This window comes from Anser cygnoides, chromosome 17 (genome assembly GCF_040182565.1).
Source record: "Anser cygnoides isolate HZ-2024a breed goose chromosome 17, Taihu_goose_T2T_genome, whole genome shotgun sequence".
Taxonomy (NCBI): Eukaryota; Metazoa; Chordata; class Aves; order Anseriformes; family Anatidae; genus Anser; species Anser cygnoides.
Window position 1 is genome coordinate 9,203,450 of NC_089889.1, and position 18,552 is coordinate 9,222,001.

General features: G+C 39.2%; 1 long non-coding RNA gene across 2 annotated transcripts in view; it reads left to right on the forward strand.

Moving 5' to 3' along the window:
• Positions 1-136: 136 nt before the first annotated feature.
• The window catches only part of LOC106031264 (uncharacterized), a 40,203-nt gene continuing 21,787 nt past the window's right edge, over positions 137-18,552 (forward strand). For both annotated transcript variants that reach the window (XR_010825580.1, XR_001204201.3), the window contains exons 1-2: positions 137-322; positions 4,316-4,434. This is a non-coding gene — a long non-coding RNA (uncharacterized lncRNA). The remainder of the gene's footprint in view (positions 323-4,315; positions 4,435-18,552) is intronic.

Consider the following 18,552-nt stretch of genomic DNA (forward strand, 5'->3'; position numbering starts at 1 on the left):
GGGGGAGCGCAGAGCTCCGCCCCCCGGGGCTTTGTGGTGAGGGAGGGGCGGGGCGAACGCGGAGGGCGGGCTCCGTGGCTCCGCCCACCCGCGGGGCCGTCGGGCGCGTGCAGCGAGCGCCCCCCCCCCCCCCCGTTCCTCACCCCCTACCCTCAGGCGGGAAGCGCGCGGAGGGCGGGCGTCAGCGCGGCCCCGCTGAGGGAGCCGTGAGGGGAAGCTGCCGCCGTGAGGGGAGCTGCCGCTGGGGCAGCCCCGAGTGTTCTCCGGGGGGCTTTAAGGTGTGCCACACGGAGGTGGTTGGTCTGTCAGGCGGCTGCTGGAAGTAGGTAAAAGGCGAGGAGATGGCATCGGTCTTAAAAAGTTTGGTGATGTGGGCAAAAAGCGCTGACAAAAGCATGCCTTGCTGGAGCCTGAGTATAAGTAGAAGGGGCTAGAGCACTTGTGTCTGGAAAAGGAGTTTGGGGAAGGGCTCAGTGCTTACAGGTACACAATGCACACATTTTGAGGCATAAAAACACGTTTGAACACTGAAACATGATTCACAAACAAGTCGTTTCTGAAGCATCCAGGTCTGTTGGCGCTGATCTCGTTTTCCTTTAAAAAAAAAAAAAAGTAAATAAAAGCTAGCCCCTAGTTTATTTTGGCTGGACTCTTCTATTTACCCAGGCTCAGACTGCAGAGACACAAACTGACGAAGTCCATGACGAAGCTGTCATTTACACTTTGTACCTTGAGGCAGGGCTTGTCTGTCGTGCTACATAAATACAGCATCAATAAAACTAACTTCACCTCTTTCTCTTCCTGTCAGTACTGACATCTTTCTTCTTTAAATCCTTCATTTTCATTTTTTATTTATTTTGACCTGAGGGGCTTTGGTACTTTGCAGAATATTAGAGAAATAGGATCCGTTACAATTCAGCTAGTGGCTACAATCATTAAACCATGCATTAGTTGATTTTATTCTGCAAATCACAATTTTAAATTCTATATAATTCATGTATTTATACATTTTTTGTTATATGCGTCTTCTTTAACACCAAATTAATGGCCATCCTTGAAGAACAGTACAAAAAAGTCATGCTTGCACAATAAAAAATGACATCTGTATTGGTGAGACAGCAAGAAACAAATATCTGCAAAAGTGTTGCCAGTAGAGCTTTAATTGCAATTTCCCTGTCATCTCACCAGCTCCAGTGCTGGTAGCTGTAGTCTTGTAAAAAGGGGGAAGGTGATAATCCATTTGACTTACTTAGCCGCACTTCAGAGAGCACCAATTCAGGCTTCCTAATCCAGTTGCCACAGATGAGTTAGATGAGGCGTACAATAAAGGCATACAACAAGATAATAATTGGAATGGAGAAAGAGGCAGGGATGTAGCGTAACCAAGCAGAGAAATTACGTTAAATATGATATAATGTGGAGTCTACATAAATCTTGATAAACAGCTTCAGACAGCTAAAAGTTAAAAATATCCCATAACCAACTTTTATAAAATTTTAACAAGCCATTTCTTATACTTCATTTTAAGGGGCCTATTACTACTCTCCCTTAACAAGAAAGACTTAAGTCTCCTTAGTCAGATGGACAGCTGTTTTGATCTGGTACAGCTGATTCTATACCCTATGCACTCAGCCTGCTGCCATACTATTATCTAAAAAATACTCCTGTATGCATACTTAAGAAGTTATGCTTCGGTTTTTTAATAGCAGTTAATATTTATGATGGGTTTGACAGTACCATACCACAGTATGTTTACCATAGTTTCAACTTTTATCCTCTTTTTTTCTTTTTTCTTTTTTCTTTTTATTAGGAATGAGTAATATTAAGCAACAAGCAGAAGGTGTCAATAAAAAAATTTCTGCAGGTAGTGCTCCCCATCCCACATCTGTGTCAGTCCACATAAGTTGTGACTGGCACCTCACTGGTTTGCTGAACTGGTGGCAAAGCTCCCTTCACAGTACACAGCCCCCAAACCCAAAAGGCCCTGATACCACACGCGCACAGTCCCCATCAGTGACTGTTGGCTGCACAGGGTCCTGGTTCTGAGATGTGGCAGATGCTGCAGTACCTTTCCCTCTCTGGTGTCTTGCTGGTCAGATGCCATGCTCTGGTTCAGCACTGACTCAAAGGAGTGCAAACATGGGACCACTTGTGCTGCTGTACATGCTTTTCTGCAGAGTGGATGCAGACACCTGGTGTCTCCTGTTTTCCTCGAGAGACATGCTGTGATCTTGCCTTAGGTGTTAGGAACTGAACAGGTTACACAGGCACAGGTTTTAAACTCTACATGGGGAATTAAAAAAAAAAAAGCCAAAAAAAGTAGTCCAATCCTGAGCATAGAAGTGGTTCTCCTTTTCAGAGATGACAAGATGGACAAGGGGGAGAAAGAAGTGTCTGTCATTCAGTGAGGACAGCAAAGGATCCTGAAAGTAGAACAATGTTTCCATTGTTTTAACACAAGCTTCGCTTCTCCACTGAAAGATCCAAATGACAAGGACACTGAGGGTTTCTTTCTCTTTGCTATTTGTTTCCCTAGTAACAAATACACAAGCTGCACTGTTAGAATACCATCCCTTTCTCTCTCTCTCTCTTTTTTTAAGATAAAGACATGTCAAGGATGTATTCAATGCCTTCAGTAGCAGGTTAAAGTTGCTTATACAAATGAACCTCTGGTACAACGTGATGTACTTGACAGTACTGTGTGTAGTCCACTGGGATAGCGAAATAACTTAAAAAGCATGGAAGAAATTGAGAAATGCTGAATCTCAATCTCTACAGTGTTTGGATTATAAACTCTTAGGGTGAAGTCTGCCTTTCACAGTTGAGCTCTGATCTTGATTAGCAAAGCAGATGTCATACTACTACTACTAAATCCTGCGTAGTGTCCTAATTATATCACAACCATATTATCATCAGTAATATAATGCACAGCACTTTAATGGCGCTGATTTTGACAGTCTGACAACTCTTGCCTATGTTTCTGTTGCGTGCTCTGCATCATGAAACTTCAGTTTAAATATAATTCTGTAATAAGAGCAGGGATGTGTTACTGTTTCTTATTAAGGATTCTAATCAAGGTTATGGTCTATAGTTCTGGAATTCACTGGCTTATGGGAGCTGTAGAGCTGGCACTCAGTCATTGTCTTTGTGGATTAGCACGTTAGAAAGAGAACTGGTAGGTGAATTGTACTAAAAACCATAAGCCATTCTGGAAACTAGACAAACTCCAAATGTGACAAGTAGAGGCAGGAAGGATTACTAAAGGCACCTAAATTGAGAAAGAATTTCAGGATCATTCCTTCCTTTGTTCCTCAAACATTTGGAGACTTTAACCAAATTTTTAAAAAATCAATTGGTCTCTGAATTGTCAAGATCTGTGGTCTTTGCTTTAGCTGAAAGAAGACTACAGAAAGAGGAAAAAATTTTTTTTGGAGAGGAGAGGAGAGGAGCTTGCTCTTGTCAGTTACTCACATTTATAACACTGTGTTCTCCCAAGTTCTCCAAGGAAAAGAATATACATCTTCTTCTTGGCAGCAGCCAGGTTAAGGAGTATAGTATAGGAATAGCTGACATATAATGAATGTTATAAAGGGTGTTGGTCTTTAAAATGAAATTGAGAAACAAACAAAGAAACAAAAAGCTAGCTGGTACTAGCTAGCTGGTACTTCTTTGTGGAGATTACTTACGGGAAGAGACAAAAGTAGAACAAACTTCTGATTATATAATATGAAAAGATAATATTATGCATTAATTGCAAACCAGCTCACTGTTAGTTCATAAACAAATTATACTGGTGCTTGTCACAGCATATTTTTGTCATTTGTCTAGCACTGTGTGCAGGGAGATATTTAGGGCAAACAAGGAAATTACTATCTTTTCATTTGGCATGATTTTTGAAACCATTAAGAGTAAGTATTTGGTTGTACTACAACACCAATGTAAAACCTGCAAACAGAAAAGTTGCAGTGAAGCTACTGCTTCAACAGATCAGAGAATATCAAGTGATGCGGTCAGCGCTCTCAAAATATTTTGAAGTCTCAAGGTATCCTCAAGTGGACAGTAGGCAGAGAAATTTGGGGGCTATATTTTTTTATCACGATTTTATATAGGAACAGATGTGAACATATACTCATATACATATAGATGGATGTGAGGTGGAAAAAAATTTTCATCCATCACTTCAGATGCCCAATTCAGGTGTATACATTGTCTCTAATCATTGGGGTGATTAGAATCATTTGATAGGAGCACAGTAATGAAAGGGTGATCACAAGTGTCAGCCATATTTATACCTGAAAATTGTTTCTTGTACTAGGTAAGCTGTGGAGAGAAAAGGATGCTGGATGCATGAAGTTCTGATTGTCTTCAAATGCAGAAGAACTGCTCAAAAGCGGAGGGACTGCAGGGACTGCGAGCAGCTACTTGCATAGTTCAGTAAGTTGGGAAGCCCTGCGATTCTGTATCATTCCCCTGATCTCTGAAAGAGTGACAGTTATTATAAGCTATCCCAAGCTGCTTTGGGGGGTTTAGATCATATCCAAAAACTGAAAAGACAGAACTATTATGAACCCCTGAAAGTGGGTGGGGGATTCTGAAAGCAGAGGGGGCTAGGTTGTACCTCCAGTGAGATATACCTGGACTGTAGACAAGAATCAGACGGCCCTTTATCATGATGAGACTGGAAACGGCATATCATCAGTTTTGCAGCTATTCACTCCTGGTGAGTAAATTACACAGTGTAGTGGAATATTTGAATCTCAATTTCGCATGCAAATAAGACTGGCAACACAATAAACCAGCACAGCAACACATACAAACTAATTGCACTTTATGAGGACTATAGTGGTTTAAAGCACAAAATCAGATGCTAGCATGCATTGTCTGTATTTATCAATAAAGAAACCAGAAGCTACATTTCTCTAAGGCAAAAGGAAAAGGTAGTAGAATAAAAAGAACTATAGAAGCTCTTTCAATGTACACATATATATTGTAAAATCCACCATTATGTAAGATTGTCATCTCGTTCATGTAGCTACAGACTCTGGCGATATTAGGCAGCTATTACATATCTGAGAAGTTAAACCTGTGTTTTGTGAGCTGTAGAAAACTAGAGATTTATTTTCTGTTGATACATATTTTGTATAAATACATTCTAAATACATTCTGCATATGCTTGGCTATATATGCAATACAGTTGGCTAAAGGCAGGGATTCAAGCTTTTTCTGTTTAGGATTTGTTTAGTTCCTTTCTCTTTCTTTCTTGGGACATCCTGGGACATCCTGTCTCAATTTACAAATTAATTTGTTGTTCCAGTCATTAATTACTGTAATCAATAAAGATATAAATGTTATTTTTCCCTTCAATGTATTTAGTTTTATCTTTCAGCTCTCTATTCCTTCATCCGTAAGACTGAAGAGACAATGAAACTTAGTATAGACATCCTTTTGGGTATAGCCTTTTATAAAACACATTTTTCAATTTATGAGTTGTTTCTACATCTTTTTTCAGATCATTCTTCAAGTTATCAAATGATTTCTTGAACTGTGGATTCCAATAGTCAAACACATGACTGTTCTTTACCTATTTTGACAGCCTGATGATCACATCTATCTGCTTGGCTAATTGCCAGGTGTTCAAGTGATTCTTCATTAGGATCCCCAAATGCATTTCAGAATTGATGTTCTGACTTCAAGAACATGAATACTTTCCTATTCTCACCTTTCTTTCTAAGCAAGCAGAGTTGCAAAGTTCAAAGCCTAGACAACACTTATAGAGAGGGAAATACACTCTTGATGAGTGTGTGTCGTGTCCCCCCCACCCCCCCAATCATTCTTTCTTTTCCTCAAGGCACTTAATTTTATAAACTCATGGAGAATGCAACTGAGTCCAAAGGCTACCTTAGGTCAGTGTCAAGAAAAAAGCATCACTGATTTATAGCTTTCTAGGTCAGATTAGATGCAAGAGTTTCATTTGTTGGATGGATTTCTTTAAATATGAATTCTTCACCCTAACTACCTGGTTTTGGTTTTCTTCAATGCTGCCTCAGTAACTGTGAAAAGTGAACAATCCTCTTAAAGATGCTGATACTACTGAAATACCGAGGGAGACAAAGTAACGCAACGTTTTCTTTACCTCGGAAGATACGCCTGCTACTGTACTGGCTCCACCTTGTGGCCAATCTTGTACTTAATTTTTTTACTAGATGTCTGAGTCAACTTCTTAAAAACATTCTTACATAATTATTGACAGATAAATATGTGAACTTCCTTTATAACTTTTAGATCAAATGGGTTGAATATTTCTGATAACAGAGAAATAGGGGAACTAGTTAAAGACAAGATCAGTGCATGCAAGCATCGCCTATTTTCCCGTATAATGCTGTCAATCACAGTATTTGATTACATCCTCCTTGTTACAGAAGCTTCGGTAAGGCATAGTGAGAGCAAATATCTGTCAGCACTTTTGAACCCCAACCTGCAGTAATATTGCTGTTCAGTATTGAACTTGGTGTGGCCAGTGAAATAATCTGCAGCTGAGCTTTAAGAACTGCCTAGACTTTCTGCCAAAACATAACCACAGATCTACTGTTGTTTATTTTGGCAGCATTTTTTTTTTGCTTCTCCAATACAAATATTTTTCATGTGGTTGTCATTAAATAAAATGCTAGCATTCATACAGAAGAAAAAGCAGATACTTCTCAATCAGTCTCTTGCCTGTAGAGCTTATCTTGCCATCCCTGAACCTGAATAAGTATGTTCAGTAACTGCCCTGATTTGACTGCTTGACAACCCAAACCACGAAATTGGCATAGAAAAGGAAAAAAGACACAGCAGAAATTACGGAAGATAGCCAGCATCTGAACTTATTGACCACATCGTAGTCCCTTGTTCGTAACTCAGTTATATAAGGTCATATTTTAGTGTATAGCACAACTACGTATTTTCTTGAGTGAGTAGTTCACTTTTGGCACCTTCAGCATTGGCAGCAGGAAGGCAGTGACCAGACAGGGTATGCTGGATTTGCTGTTCTGTTGTGTATCACCTTGTATATTATTGGACAGAGCTTCTAAGGGTCACATGAGAAATTGAATTAATCTCTGTTTAAAAATATTGTCAGAGATGCAAGATTGCAGAGATCGAGAGCACACAAATTATGTTTCCAGAAACTGGTCCAGTCAGTTAGTTGCTAGGTATTTGACAGGATGGGGCTAGCTGTGCATGTATTTTGGCCATCTTAATATCAAAGATGTATCTGTGACCCATATGATGTGGAAACAATGTAAGTCCCTGTTTCCAAGGAGTCGCAGGTCCCAGCAAATTATTCCTGGCAAGGAAAATCTCTTGAGAAGTCATGTAGAGTATCCACGATATCCATAGGTGAATAACAAAGCAGCCTTACCTGTTAATATGTGTCAAGCTAGAGCATATTCCATATCTAGATTTCCATTTTATGTTCCCATAGATGTGCTCAAAAATCTGAAAGCAAATGCAAGTTGGCAAGGCTGGCACATAGTGAGTTAATAGCATTGAAGTCTCACTCCTTCTGCTGTACTTCATACCCATTTCATAAATCAAATTTGCTTACAGCTGCAGTACAGTTTTATATGAAGAAATCCTTGCAAGATGTTATACCAAGAAAAAATATTTGCGTTAAATAAGTGTGTTGCTTGGTCATAAGGCACTATGCACACAGTACACGCTGTGCTATGAACTGTGCCACACAGCTACTGAATACTTATTTTGTTCTGCTCTGGTAGCTACATGTTTGTCAAAATGTTTTCTGAGCCTGGCACAGTCACTGGTTCAACTTCTAGCACACTGAGGCAGCACAGCGAAGGGGGCAGGATGGGAAGGGGGAGACCTGCCTGTAGCAAAGGGGGCTCTAACCTTTAAAGCCACAGCATGGCTTGCATTTTGAATGACTGGAACAAGGGTGGGAGGAAGCTAGAAAAGTCTATCTTACATCTGCTTGAGACAGTAGAGACCAGCACTAAACATGAAAGCTGCCAGGCATATGTCATAGCATGCAATAACAATTCCTTAAAATAAAACCAGAGGGAATGCTGCTGCTTCATGTTCTGCAGTGTGCCAGGGTAGGAGGAGGTTGGCTGGTAATACAGGGTTGAAATGCAAATATTGAAATGCCATCTGAATTGGTACATAAGTTTTGGAGATGTTGATACTCTGGTGTTCATTATTGAAATCCATTTTATATCCTGGATTTTGCTGTTGTGCTCCCAAGTATCCTCATCAAATCACTGTTCAGCCATCCTTTTTGCAAAAGATTAAAATCCAGTGCCTCATTTCTGGGGAACCTCAAATCTTCAGGCTCTAAAAAAAAGTCACTTAAGACTTCTGCACGGCTCAGTGAGGCACAAGACAGGACCAAACCTGCTGCTCGAGCAGGAGCACACAAGCACAAGTAAATGTAACTCATATTTAATCACAAAAGTGGTATCTGCTTTTTTGTCAGCTCAGAGAATTATACAGTAGGTGGAGTACCTTTCTGAGCAGGGTGCAAAGCAGTGAATAAACAACATTGCAAAGCCTTCAGAATCACTGTTAGAACCAACAAGATACCCTGAACATTAGTATCCAGAAACTTCCTGCAAGATGCTTTTCCATGACTACAAATAAGATTTTGCAATTCCTTGGATATAATTACAAGAGAGAGACCGACTCACATGTAAACAGGGATTTTAAACCACACAAGAGTTTAGTAATTTTTCATATAATCAAGCTCCAATCCTGTTTTCTCTCAGTTCCAAAAAATGGCTATCCTTTATCCTGAATTACTCTTTTGATACTTACGTCAGTACATATGAAAAGGGGTGGAAAGGTAAGGAGACAAGAAGAACAGATTGTACAAAGTTTGACAGTCGTAACTAGCATAATACTATTCATTAATATTTATATTAAGAAAGTACCCAATGTTTCACCATGCTTCTGTGCCTCATTCCCTAACAGGGTGTTATGCTTTATTCGTAGGTGGTTGGAATTGCTTAGACCTATAACAGAAACTAGAAAAAAAAAAGGGGGGGGGTGTATGATCAAATCAGTCCCCGTCCAACAAAATTTTCTTTTAATCCTCATATTTACTACCTTGATCAGTCATACTACACACACATTATGACTCTGCCTCTCTGCCTGCTTAAAAAACAAACAAACAAACAAAAACACACCACACACGCAAAAAAACATCACACGAACATATATCATTCACTCACAGTTTTGAAGTGAACAGAACCCTAAATAGCTGCTAGGTTAGCCTTTGATAACTATTGGAGCTACAGTTCTAGAGAATTTATACAATATTTTTTCAGAACACCCTTAGGTGTTATCATCATAATTTTTGCTATTTTATAGTCATGTTTAACTGTCATTCAGCAAGGTTATTTATATAAATGATATTCGTGGCTACTTTCCACCAGCAGATGGCACAATTACAGGTCCAACAGTTCTACAATTACTGGAATATGCAGGAGAGCTTTGAAGTACGTAGGTCTAAGCTATAGTTATGCTTTTCCTTTAACAGCTTTTATTAGGGTTTTCATGGAGACAAGGCTTCTAGTGGGAGGCTGAATGAAACGTATTATTATGTCTTTTCTAGGGCAATTTTATCTCCTTTTTTGCTCTCTGGATACTTTATAGCCCTGTTACAGACAAAATGAATAGTGAATGTTACATTAAATGGCTTATAATTTCTAGAATATAGATTGTGTCTATGTGTAAAGCCCAGTGCTTGAAAAGTGCAGATGGGTAGCCCAAGAAAAACAATATCCTAGCCCGAGAGCAGGAACAGCACAAACTATGATGGTGCACCTTCTGCTGTGTGCTCCAGCCAGGAACATCGTTGATGGTGCCAGGAAGGGCAGCCTGTATGGCGCAGAGGGGCTTATTGTTTGCATCTCCACAGTAGCTAAAGGCTCTGCACAAACGTAAATGACATTCTTTGCTAAACACTGTCTTCCAGTCAAAACAGAAAAGGATGTTGTGAGGAGCACCACCCTGTATAGCATACAGGTGAACGTGACTGAAGCATGGGTAAAAATAAAAGTGAAATGGTAAATTCCATGCCCATGACATAAGCAATAAGAACTAAAGATCTACATCATCCTCCTCTTTTTGAGTAGGTCTTCTTCAGCCTCATGCAGTCCAGAGGCAGTCCAGGTCACCACATCTTCACTGTGGTCATCAGGGGTTGGACCAGATGACCTTCAGAACTTCCTTCCAACCTGATGTTTTCAATGATTATCTGTGTTAGCTTAATATACATTTTACAAAAGCTATCATATAACTGCAAAGAATTACAAAAAGATCTCAAAATAATTACTGACAAAGCCATAAGAAATACAAATAAAATTCTAAGTAGACAGTTCATTAGACCTATGAAATAGGAAAACATCTCTGAGCCATAAACTCTGCAAGAAAGCATTCTGGCAAAATACGCTCGCCTTGTTCTTACATTTCTCCCTGGGTACCCACTGCTGGCCCATGTCCCCCTTGGAGTGCCCATTCTTCAGCTAAGGCCAGGCATTAATCCAATTCTAGGACAATGTTTAAGCCTTCCTAACAGAACGGACTGAAGAAAAACAATGGATTACAAGAGACAACAAATTGAAAACCAGTAAATCTCTGGAAGGGCATACAAGGTAAAGCACCTCTGGCAGCACCTATTACTTGCTGAGGGAGACAGGGCACTGGGGTGGTCAAACTTTTGGACCTAATAAAACCCCATGACATCAGAAAAAACACTCAGTAGCATCATAACGTCTGCTGACTACCAATTCCTGGAAGCTGCTAGCCTGTGGTACAGTGGCATGTAGGAGGATATGGGGATTGTGTTTGTAGGAGAGTACAAGCTGGGTTTATGTATCCATTTTCTTCAGGCTTTTTAGATATTAGCTAGCTCCTCACTACACAAGTAGCTGCAAAGGGTATACAAATGTACTTGTTATTCCTGAACAGGCCAGACAGTGACTTTGTCATTATTACTAGTTTACTTGAAGTTTATTTTATTCTAAAAATAATCCAGAGCATAGAAGCGTGCACTTGAAGAGAAAAGCAAATAAGGTTTCCCCTCCTCCAAATTCAAGTACAGTTAGCAGGCAATAGCAATGTAAGATCACTGAAATGTTGTTGTGTTTTTTTTCCTACAATGAAAATGACTAGGTATTCAGGTGATTCATACATTTAAGTAAAAACAAAATATACACATGCAAAATTTCAATGCTTTAACACAAAAATGTCATCATGAATCCATTTTCAGTGCAAATGAATGCCACGGCAATACTCAAATATCTGGAATAAGCAATTTAAGAGCTGAAATAGCCTCTCTTGGTTAATTAATTGCTATTTTTGTTTGAGGAGGTGTGTGGCAATTTGCAGATAGCAATGTTTATACAAGAAATGCCACAAGCTTCATTGTTGCTGCCCACCTCTACCCACAAAAAACACTTGGGTTATAATCAGCACCTTCAGACAAACTCTGCTACACACAAGGATTTCATTCACTTGAGAGGATTACTCCTGAGACATTTTTGTTTTCTAATACCTGTTTGTTTGTAGTTTGGTTGCTTTCTGTGTGTCAGAGATTCCATTCAATAGCTATCATGGGCATGACATTTTATTATGAGAAGTATTGCATTTATTTTGAGCGTGTTTATTCTCTGAACTAAATATTTAGTTCAATATGCTTGCTGTAAATAGGCTCAATTGCCCCTTAAGGTAAAAGGCCACAAGCTACACTGTCACAGCTCCTGCTTTGAGAAACAGTTTGATCCATCTTAAGTGGAACAGTTTCCAGATAAATGTTTCCACATAATAAGTATTTGCCTCTTAATTAATCTATATCCCTTAAAAAGAATCAGGCTCTCAAGGACTGTATGTCACAGCTGCAGAAAAGCATATTTAGATGGAAGAAATAAGGTGAAGAATTACAAGAGCGGTTGAAAGCTGAGGAGCAGGAACGTTGGCATATCCAGTCATTCAAAGTCATGAGCAACACTGAAAGGTCATTTCTTTCTCTTGACTTGAAATGATTGATGTGAATGGAAAGCTATTTTCTTAATTAATAAAAGCATGAAGGGAAGCTATAGTCTAAAATAAATGCATTAATACAGTCACTTTCAACAGAATATGGCTGGCAGTGTCTTAAGTCTGGCCCAAAGTATTGGATGTCCACAACTTGAAATTACTTGTTCTTTGCTCATATGCTTAGTGCTATTTAAATTCTGAATATAGCTAACAGTATTAGACAGCATCACATCATATTTTTTGGCTCACCAGAGTTGCAACTCTTTTCTGCTCTTCCCCCCCTGGGCAGTCTCAAAACAACTCCAAACCACATGCTGTGCAAGTGCTGCATGATTGTCACTGGAGCTCTGTTGCCCATTCCTTCAAATAACTGTGCTTGCACTGCAGATCATTAGGACAATTATTTTTTCAAAATGAATGCACCAAACATTTTCTAAACCTTAAGTTTTCTTAAAACATTTTTTTTTTCAAATTAATACACTCAATGACCATCACCACAATACACAAGGAAGGCAAAATCCTTCTTGATATATCTCTGTCAAGTCCATTGTACAAAACAAAGCCAGCATAGCCAAAGGTACTAGCCAAGGTTTTTAGTACTATCTCACAGGGAAGCATCACCTTACCTTACAAGAAAATCAGCTATTGACTGTCCTCAGAGGAAAATAATAACAACAACAATAACAAAATAACAATAATAACAATAATAATAGATTACAAAATCAAAGCTGGAGTGAATACTGCTTCCAGGTGAATGCAAATAGTGGTGGAGGGAGGAAAATCTAATCACTCACAAACAAAGAAACAGCATTCAGTCTGCACTGACAGGAAAAAAAAAAGGATGAAGCAATAAGGAAATGGAAGAGAAAACTTCAGAGGATGATTCCATAGAGATACTGTGATGGAAGGAACAGCTTTAAGGACCATGTATTTCAACCAGCCGATCCCTCTGCTTCCCCATCCAACTCAGGTATACCTTTCTAAAAAGGCCTATTTCCCTGGTAAGGATTAGAAAGATACTTTTTATCTGAATATGTAAAAGACAGCTGACTGCAGCCTCAGGGATTTGGGAATGGCAAATCTCTCATCTCTGCAACACTCCAGGAAATTCAGCCATTTTAATATTTTCTTAAAGCATGCTGTAGGATTGACTAAGGGATGCATCCATCCCCCAGAGAAATGGCACAAAAATCATTAAATATCATCTACTGCTATACCAACCAATGACAGGCCATCCACAACACATGCATACACAACGGCAAATTGCTTGGAAATGCTTAACATCTGACTGCTGATTAGATTTCCTCAGGACTGTTTTCTAGAAGAAGAAGGGCACATTGTTCATAAACATCCCTATTGGCTCCTGGCAGTGCCTGCCATACCTTTCCTCCTTCCTGCACACCTCTGGATCCAGCCACCCAGCACTTGGTGCTCCATTTCTGACTACTGCATACCAACCATGAACAAAATGCAGCACGGGAGTATATCTTTTACGGTTTTAACTAAAGCACAACACTTTGTGTTCTCTACACAAGTCAGAACTCTACCACTTTTTCCTCCAGCCTCTCACTTGGATAGGAAAGAAGTCCTTTGCTGGAGCTGATAAGCTCCAAGGTCAAAATCCTATAACAGCAAGTTTCCTAATCAGCTTCCAACCATAAATAATTTTGTTTTTCACTTGCTTTGTGAATTATTAGAGATATTTACGTAAAATGTATTACCGCTCCACTAACAATCAGTTTGACATAAGTGTTGATTTACTGTCTTCTAGAAAATTATGTTGCAAAGTTACTGTGTAGAAATAATTGCTGTCATGCTATAGTTTCCTGGAACTTGTTACTAGGACCAGACTGCTCTAAGTACGATGTACAGGTCCTTCAGGAAAGTGCAGTTAAGATTTAGAGCTAAGGTAATGTCACACGTTTACAGAGCAGCACCACAAATAACTTGACCATGTGTTTACGGTAATTTTATTTACAAGTTACCATATGACACCTGTAGTACTACAGTTTTTGTAACACCATTAGCAGTAAAATAAGTCACATGTAAAGAGTAGGAGACAGCAGAGAAAAATGTGCACACAATGCAGAAAAGCTATTCAGTTATGACTGAAAGTAGGTATTTTTCTACAGACTTTGAAAGCAAGGAAGAATATACATGTTGAGAAGAGCAAGTTCTTCACCCCTGTTATTTCTACAATACTTTTTTTTTTTTTTGGTACAGTGATACTTCGGTATGATGAGTACTACACACTAGTAGTCAGACGCAAGTGGTGGGGAGATAACTATCTTAATACCTTGTCCTCTTGAGCACCCAGAAAGTTCTAAGCAAAGCTTCCCTCTTTTAAAGGAAAGTTATCCAGGGCAGATTTACTTGCAAAGCCAGTAGTGCAGAATTGCTACTGAGGGGTCAGAAGAGACAGAACTTAAGACTAGAGAGTTCCCATGCATTGCATATTGCCTGTGCGTTCTCATCTGGTCTGAAGTTAAGTAGTTGGTGAGCAAAACCAGTTGCAGCATTCCACAAGTCTTTTTACAGTGCCATGATCTAATAAGGCTGAGCGTAGCTTAGCAGAATCCCAAAATCAAGCAGAGAAAAAAGCCCTTCTGCTGTCTTATAATCCTTGGCTCTAATGATGCTGGTGTTGAGCCTGGGCCTTTCTCAAGAGGAAAAACGTAGAGGAGCATTTCTGAAGATACTCTAGTTCTAGATGTATTCTGGTAAGACTCAGAAGAAAATAACCTTATTGCAGCATCAGATGCAACCCTTTTCTGCTTCAAAGTACAGCAGCAGCTTCCAGAAAGCAAACATATTATTCAGGATGCTGCCCCCCCCCCCGCCCCCCCCCCCCCCAAAAAGGCAAAAACACAAAAAAAAAAGCAAAACAAAAAACCGACCATCTTTAATAGCCTGGAACAACTGTCAATGCACAAAATCCATGCTAGTGGCAACTGCTGGAAATACAAAGAAAATAAAAGCTGCACAGTAATAATTATTTCCACTACTAACTACACACAGGATATATTGCTTTTGGTACAATGCCATTTATTGTCAAAAGAAGAAAACCAGTGATTACGTTGGGCGCACATGAATTACACAGACCTTTGCCATGCTGGAATAACAGCATATTATAGTTAGAGAAATGTCATCAAGTCAGCTGTAAAAACAGCTTAATACAATTCTCCCAGCATACCAAACCACCCTCAAAAACAAGCTTACAAATTAAGTTTAACTACAAAAGAATACTTAAAAAATGACCAGTTTGTTTTTTCCTTAATCCCCACCTTTGTCCTGAGGACTGCATATACACTGCACATGAGAGCAAACAGAATTAAACACAGCTACAGTGACACCAACAATGTTCATGTAAGTACTTTCGTGTAAACTGACCTGCAAAAGTTTGTTCCCTTCACATTTCTGTGGCCTACCTATTCAATGAGCCTGCAAAAGTATATGCATGTACAAGGACTAGCAGAGCTTTTAAAAAAACATAACACTTTAAAAAATCTGTTTTGAACTTGAGTCTAAGATGTCTCAACTACAAGCTAGAATATTTGTGAGTTTTAAGACTTTAACACAGGAATATAGACTGGTTTTTTAGCCAAAATTTTCTCTCAAGAGCTAGCTATTGAAATTAAAGGTGAGCTAGGAGAAAGGCTCAACTAAAAAACCTTCCCCTGAATTGTTCCACTCACTTGTGATATAATCAATTCAGTAAGTCTCAAGCCAAAATTCTGATTATTCAGCATTTTTGCATTTGCTGTTTTAAGGCAGAAAAACATCTTCGGAAGAAGCCATTTACTTTTAGATATAAGAACAAAAGCAGAAGGTGCATTTCAAGTCTTTTTCAGTAATAGCTTTTTTTCTTTTCTTTTTTTTTTTTTTAAAGTATGCTATTCTCTTCCAGCCTTGGGTTTTACTATTTTTTGCTAGAAATTTTGAAATAGTTTTTAGAAGCATGAAAGAATGCATCATAGCTGGAGAGACTAAAACAGTTTTCCATTGTTATTTCTGGGTTGTGTGTTCAAGGTTGGCATTAAAATTGTAAGGTGGAATTAACAGATCACTGTACTGCGCAACAACTTCGCTGGTGTTGCCCTAGGCACTACGGTGACCGCAGGAGGGGAACTGCATTGTGCTGTGCATGTTTCCTCCCTAAAGCCAGTGGTTGGAGTGTAACCAACAGGCCCTAAGTCAGCTGCCTGTACCCAGGGCCCAGCTCCATGAAGCACAGCTGGGTCTGTGGCTCAGTTTTACAGAAAAAAATGAACGAAAGTGGAGTTGAGAGACTGTATGTGAACTACAGCCAGCAAAAGAAAGAAAAGAACAGAGGTTGTAGCAGTTAAAGGACTTGGGAGAAAAATGCCATCATGGAACCTATAAACCCTGAGGAAGAGAAGCATTGCTGGAAGACAGTAATAACTCAGCAAGATTAAAGGTCAGCTCAGTCCAAGCAGCAATGGCAGGAGACATAGAGAAGTAGTATTTCAGTTGACAAGCTAATACAGTTGAGCATCACACAAATGCACAGGGAGACTCACAAGATAACCAAGAGTATTTAACTCAGTATTTTTAGATGAGAAAATGCTGGAAACCCAACATGCTGGCAAGGTATTTCTTGCTCTTTTCCACAGAATCAGAAAAAAAGATTCCTTTGACCAGCTTTCCTGCACAAACATAAGCTACTTGTAAGTGTGTGTGTGCTGCGAGGAAGATGAGAGGCAATTTTAGAAAAGTAGCAAGAAGTTTCCAGTATTCACAAAGTATTAAAAAATATTTGGAGTCAAAAAGAGAAAAATTTGAACCAGGGTCTGTTGAATCTCAGGCTGAAGTTCCCAACAGCAACAAAAACCCAGTAGAATGGGGTTTCACATCACATCTTACATAAATGTATTGTCCCTTTTTGTTCCTTGTATGTTTTTACATTGCCGTCCCAGAAATCAACACAGTTACCAGATCACATACTATGTTTTCAACAGGAACAATCTCAGGAGACCTTCCAGTTTTTATGCTTACCTCTTCAGTGGATTTACATCAGTTTAATTAATATGATCAGTAAGCTGTTATCACCAGAATCTCATGAATCCCACAGATTTTTGGAACAACTGAGAATTTAGATTCACTTTTAATTAAGATGACAGAGAAAAGTAAATTGGTAAAATAGCAAGACACACTGAAAAAATGGACAAAGTTGTGAAAGAGTTGTGAAGGATACCTGAATTTGTGTGCGTAATTCATAAAATAGAAAGATAAAGGGTTTACAGAACAATTCTCATATCTAACTTCCAAGATTAACATTCACATGAACACAGCATGAGCAGAGCCACATTTGAACACTGGTCACCTCTTGCACTTGTACAAGTGACAGAACATCGCTTTGCAGAGTAACTAAAGCCTTCTCAGAAACCAGAGTTCAAGCTGCAGAACTCTTCTGAAGCTGAGGAGTCTCATGTGCGACAGAGCAAGATAACCATCAACAGAAATGGCATGTATTGATGTTATTAAAGTTTAAGTCTTCTACACTTTTATTTTTTAAGCTTGTCAAGTGTTATCTGTAAATTAGTAGCAAGAATAGCAAAATAAAATGTACACAACATGGAAGCGTGCATCTTTGGTCTGTAGAGAAAGTACTGGCAGCAGAGACATTGCTTATACTCGAAAGCATTTTTACTTTGTATTTGAGTGCACCATCTCCCCCAGCCCCGGGGGTTCAGCTTCCAGGGCACTCTAGCTACAACAGCCCAGCCCACACGAACAAACCCAAGTACCCACCTATACAGTCTTTGACTCCAGGAGTTTAAGACTGCCCATTACGCTTCAAGCTCACAGATAGAAAAGATCAAAGGATCAGTGTCCGATTCTGGTGGAACACAGAAAATACGCATATTTTAACTAACCCCACTTAAACAAGCATTACAAGAGTGCTAATCAGCAGCTTGTCAAAACCTCCACTGTGAAAAGCTGCAGTTTTGTTATACCTTGAAGTAACTCACTGAAATACCTATGTTGCAATCCAATGTACTGCTGGCAGGAACAAAAAGACAAAGGCAGCTACATTCAGAGAAAAAGAACATGCATAACCCTATCTATAGCCAAATTAAATTCTGTAACATTCTGGAAGAAAATGCATTCGCCGCTGTGAAAGCCAGAGAGGGGATGGAGAGATGAATTTTAACAAGCCAGTTTTCAGAGTTGTCACAGACCTGTCAGTTACTGATAAACACTTGTTAGTTTCAGGTCACATTTTTTCTGTTTCCATATTAATTACAGAAGTTTTTAGCTGCCATCATCCAATTACATCTTTTAAGAGCTCGGTTCTTTGGCACAGCTTGATTTTAGGCTTAAAAATATAAACATAAAAACCATATAAAGCCCATTACAGCGATGTAACAGTGCACTGCTCCCAGACATCACAGAATGTTTCAAACCTTGGTGAGAAGAACCTTTTTCATAGCAAAATGAAAACATTTGGTCTTTAAGGATTGCTCAAGTAATTCTTTTCAAGATTTCCTGGGA